Genomic DNA, 6000 nt, shown 5'->3' with positions numbered 1-6000 from the left:
AGTTTGCTCATCAGCTCTCTGCTGGGTATGCACTCAAAGGGTATTCTGTGCAGCTCTGTATGTTTTTGCTGTGCAGCTGTCTCCCCTGTGCGTTTCTATCTTGGACACTTTGGCTGCCTTGGTGTCACCCAAAGCCACAGATCCACTTCTTCTCAGCGAATTTGACTTCCACAGTGGCTTGGAAACTCTTTAGACATTAGAGCATTGGGCTAGTCATAGATACCACCTTCTTTATTTCCATTTCTTTAATACTACTGTTCACTGAATATGCCCAATGTCTTCAAATCCCCCCCAATCCATCTGCCATTTTTTGTTTGTTTCAGATGAAAGTGTAAGTTTAGTCTCTGTTACTCTATCTTGACCCAAAATGACTTTTGATTAACACATTTAAAAAAATCACAAAGATCTTATTAGATATTACCATCGGCTTTGTTGTACAAAGGAGGAAAGCTCAACAGCAGAGAATCCAAGGTTTATATCTCCACAGTCAGAAAATTTTAAAATAAGAGAGCCCAAACTTAAAATTTGTTTTATATATTGTCCAATTCTGTGACCTTTTATGTCAGGAAAAAATATTAAAGAGACTTTGACAGAACAGTAAATGTGGTGGGTCTCTGCTGTGTCAGTGTGGATGTTGGGTTGGATGTTGGGTTGTAGGGGTGTTGGGTTCCTTGTCTCCATTTAGCAATGAATTGAAGAACAGGACACAGAGACAGCAAGAAAGCAGCGGGTTTATTGTAAAAGCTACAGAAACAAATTTCTCCAAGGAGAAGTGGGTCCAGAGTTGGGAATCCGGTGAGGAGTTTTGTCCAATTCTTCCTATGGCATCTGGAATTCCTCCTTTCTTTATCTCCTCCCCTGTCCTTACACTCCACATTAATCACTGAGTTGTGACCCTCTGTTCATGCATCTGTTTTAGTTTTTCTATTGGATCCCCCACTTCTGAGCATGAGTGTCTGATTGTGTCCCCCACTTGTGTCCACAAGCATTTTGTCAAGCAAGAAGTTGACCTCATTTGAAAACCATGTTCATGCTCCCTTCTGCATCTCCCTCCAAAGCAAGCCCTTTGGGATAATGACCCAAGAGTTGCACAGTAGAAGAAATGTGCATGTAAAAATCCAAAGGTAAAGAGTAATCTGTTTAATTATGTGTTATTTTTCTGACTGTTCCATTAGTTGGAATAATTAAGAGATATAAACAAAACAATCTTGATTCTTCAGTTGAAGGGACAAGGCTTCCAGGAAGCCTGTCTTTACAGACATGGAAAACATGTAAATTACAATAAACCATTTACATCTGTGTTCCTAAAAACAAGCAGTTATATGAAGAATCCCATATCAGGAGCTATCAAGGGGATCTACAGTGGCATGTATTTTCTGAAAGACTGTTTGATACTGCAGTGAGAACATTGCAGATTGAACTCATATAGCCTCAGGTTTGATGCTTCCTTCACCTACCACATACTGACTAATCTCCTGCAGTGGCAACCTCCTAATGTTCCTTTTGTTTTTTTAAATGAAGATGATAGAAGTACCACATGGGCTTCTTGTAGTAAGAAGAAAAAGAAAGGCTGGTGGAGAAGGAAAGCTGACAATATAAACCATGTCTATATTTCCCTTCCAGTGTAGTTGCTGGGAAGCCACTGTCCAATGAAGACTGTATATTTCAGCCCTCAATACTAGGGTGAGACAAACATATTAATATGATGTGATGGATGCAATATATAGCAGATGTATGAGCCCATCAGACTTGGGATTCTCTATGTTCTCCTACTTCCCATCTGCCAGATGAGTGATCATGAAAAGGGACATCTGCATTGAAATTTGTTTAAAGGATGAATAGCTTTGGCTGTGTTAAGTCCTTGAGTTTGTGGGATTGTATTACTCCCATTAGCCCTTGATGATTAATAAGGAGAAACTTCTAATATTAAGCACAGAGTATAGATCAATACAGGATAGATATTAGGATTGGCTCACAGATATAACTGTTATAATTCTAGCTTTAACTGCATAAAGCTGTATAGCTTTAGACAAGATAATTTACTTCTATGGACATTACTTCTATCACCCTGAGAGTATTGAAATGAAAGATCGATAAGGTCCTTTTCAGCCTCACATTGTTTGATTTTCAAGATTATTTGTTTATTCTGAAATATAACCTGCTTTGGATAAAATTCACAGTATACAAAGAGTGATTTTTCTGCTTACTGTGGGCACGTGAATAGTAAGTACATATGGACATTATATGTGATCAGAAAAAATCAAATTTCAATAGTTCACATCATGAACTGTGGGATAGAAAACATGGAATATGTCAAGATTGCTGGGCAATGTCTTTTATCGATTTGTGTTGATCGTGAAGCAATGAATGCTCACAGAGTTTTATCCAAAATTTCCAGTTCAAAACAGAACCAGAGTAGTGAGATTTTAGGATTGAGTTAAATCTTCATGTTTTCAGCCAAAGTTAAAAAAAAAAAAATCAGTGGTTCAGATGTTGGATCAATCAGGAAATTGAGGCTTATTAACAAAGAAAGTGATTAGAAAATGATTGTACAGAATGGAATACAATCAAAATTCCCTGGTATCAATGATTCTTTAAAAGTGAAGATGAAGGGTAGAGAGAAATGACTTGGTGTTTACAGCATCCAAGTTTCGACATTTCTTGACAATACTATTCCAAGGGTGAATAGATAAAGTGGTACAGAGATGAAAGTTAGGAAATCATTATCATTAACTGGGTAGATATAAGGATAAGGCCATTTCCAATGCCTTATCATTTGAGTGGAGAAGAAAGAGTGCATTCTTCTGCTATCAAGGAAGGTGAAATAGTAACCTGGGGATCAATAAATGACACGAGAATGGGCGAGTGGTAGAATCTTCTTGCTTACATTTCAAAAACAGGGGAGGGTTTTCCAAACAACAAAAAGACTTTTTTAAATTGAAGTGATGGGACTGTGAAAATAGCTTTTGACTTCTAGCCTAGCCACATACCAGTCTGCAGGGGAAGCATTTCAGTAGAGGCAATAAGAGGTGAGATAGTACCTATGCACAGACTTCAGACTTAACGCATATGCATTTGTAAAGTTTCTGGGAGTTTTTGTATGTAAATGCAATACTGGGAGAGAAACTTAATTATAGGTGAATGCATTTGTCATTAAACATGGGTTCTTTAGTCTTCTAAATCCTTTTACATACTATTTGACTGTGTCCCTGCTTCTCAGTTTCCTTGATGATTACTTTGATAAAATGAAAAGTTTAGACTTGAAAATTACTAGAGTTGCTCTAGTTCTAATATCTTCAATTCTTTGATTTTTCAAAGATGTACTTTGTTTTTGTTTTTGTTTTTCCTGAATATGCTAGAGTGATTTAAAGCACAGAGTGTCAAAGTGATATGAACTCTTTTGAGCTAGGTAGCTTCACAGGGGAAAGGCACAAAATAATGTGCTCATTGATTAAAAACCAGGAAATTAATGTAATCTGCTTTGTCAATAATCCATCAATAAGAAGACACAGTAGATTATGGATGAGTAAGCAGTTTGTTTAGTTTCATTAAATGCAAAATATTCTAGTCCCCCAAGAATACCTGGCTCACATAATCTGATCATCTTATGATTTTCATTACTTGTGATTGTGTCGCTCAATACATTTTCTTGGTGTGATGAATTCTTAGTAACATGAACCAGTAAAGCCATATTATATTACATGAGCCAGTAAAGCCACATTATATTAAATCTTTGATGACAAGGAGAAAGAAGCTTTCAAGATTTCTCTTTGTGATTTGGAAATTGGGGTGCAAGGCAAAGGGTTTTCTTGTGAGACTAAAATATCATGAAGATCGAAACCTCAAAAGTAATATAATATCAAAACACACATTGGTCAAAAGTGCCAATCAAATCTACACATGTTTTTGAACACTGAGCTCTGGTAGGTATAGTAATCTGCTCAAAGGTTAGAAATTTCATTGTGAAGTGAACCCTCATATAAATCAGGTTATCAAGGTATATCCATACTATGGGAAAAATTATAGATTAAATAAAAAGCAGTTTTATATTTTTCTTATTACTGACTTATAATTCATAGACATTTCTATTTGAAAATAATAAAATTCTACTAGTAAATGAGACAAGCCAAGACTTGTGTGAAAAAATGAAATCAAGTGATATTTCTTTTTTCAAAAATACATACAAACTAACCTATTCCTTTGAGGAATAGAACAGTATTGCACATCAATGCATGCTAGTTACAAATGTGTAATCCCAGCAATTTAGGAAGCTGAGGCAAGAGGATTGGATGTTTGAGGTCAGAATTAACAACTTGACAAGACACTGTCTCTAAATTTAAAAAAAATAAAATAACAATAGAGAGGGGGCTGGGGATGTAGCTCAGTGGTAGAGTGCCCCTGGGTTCAATTCCTAGTACTGAAATAAAAAATAAAACTGGATTGTAGGTAACTTTATTTTTGATCCATTCTTTTCAAAACAATTCCTCTAATGGATATAAATTAATGTATTCTTAATTTAAAATTAGATACACCAAATATGGTAATAATGGGGAAATAATCATATATATGTATTTTTAAAAAGCAACAAGAAACAAAATATTTTGTACCAGGTCCTCTCATTTGAATGCATAAGTGTGTGTGTTTCTGTGTGCATTTTATGCTACCTACACTTTTAATTTTCTCATGTTTTTTTTCACAGTCCCCCTGGTAAGAATAATTGCTTAAAATGTTCTTGGTGAAAGCTATCCTCAGGGCCTATGACATCTTGGATTTTTCTCATTCTTCGATAAATTATCTTATTTCCAGGGAAATCTAAGTGGAAACCAGAGTCAAGACCAATAAAAAAAAAAAAGAAAAAAAAAAAAAAGAAATGGAATATGAGCTGAGCATTAAAATACAAAAAAAAAAAAAATAAAAAAAAAAAAAATAAAAAAAAAAAAAAAAAAAAAAAAAAAAAAAAAAGATTGTTCAATGCACTCTTCTAATCAGAAGTCTGCCTTGTGAATGTCAGCAAATCCCCACCACATCAACACATTCCAGTGGCTCTCAGGCCACTTTTCCTGGTAAACTGTAGGCAGCTAGAATGAGTGAAGAAATAGGAAGTTTGTCCTTGAACTATTACCTTGGTAAGCCAACTTGGGGATTTAAAAAAAATGGCATTTCCTCTGGAAAAGGCCCATAACTAGGGCTGTTTGTCCCTGGCCTGATGCTGCCTGTATTTGCTTTCCTCCCCTGTTAATGACCAATTATCAGGTAACTTTTCACGGCTGCTACTCCTTTGCCCTCTGGGTATCCATATTCTGAACTAGATGAACTAGATGCCAAATACTTATATATTCTCTATAGTTTGTTTTGGGTCTTTCTCATGGAATAATTCTGGGCACCTCAAAAGACTTCTGAATCTTGGAGATACAATCAGACTCCATTGCTGAGTATCTCTTCCAGATCCACCCCTAATGCCGGAAATGATCAATGGTTGTCTCATCTTCTATATTTTTCCAGGAAAGAGTTAAAGCCAGGCGACAATGCCACAAAACTGCAGAAACACACATGACAAGCTCGCCCAGGGGCTCATGCTGAAGTCAGCAATCTCTAGGCCTAAGTTCAGAAGGTAGTATTGATATCGCTGGTTATCAGTGACCAGTTCTGCTCCCTCACATGTTGGAGTTTAACATTAGAGAAGCACGCCGAGGCAAGCATATAAAGCAGGAGGGAGAAGGGGGCCATAGCTGATATCCTGATATTTGAAGAAGTGAAAGCACTCGCCTTTTTATATGTCCTAGGCTTCCTGTGTTCTCCTGTTCTCTTCCCTTTATCTCTCTCCTCCCTGCATAGGTGACTAGGCCCAGGAGATGCTGATGGCAAATGGTAAGAGGCGGATGAGCCAAGGTGCCAAAGTAGAATAATCTGAGCAGAAAGGGAGAGTAATTTACAATTCCCTGTAGGGAGGTGCAATCCCTGGGCCTGGTTGCCTTAGCAACACATTGGAGCAGGGGCAGG

Source organism: Urocitellus parryii, chromosome 1 (assembly GCF_045843805.1).
Source record: "Urocitellus parryii isolate mUroPar1 chromosome 1, mUroPar1.hap1, whole genome shotgun sequence".
Taxonomy (NCBI): Eukaryota; Metazoa; Chordata; class Mammalia; order Rodentia; family Sciuridae; genus Urocitellus; species Urocitellus parryii.
The sequence above is the reverse complement of the archived record's forward strand: the minus strand, read 5'-3'. Positions refer to the sequence as shown.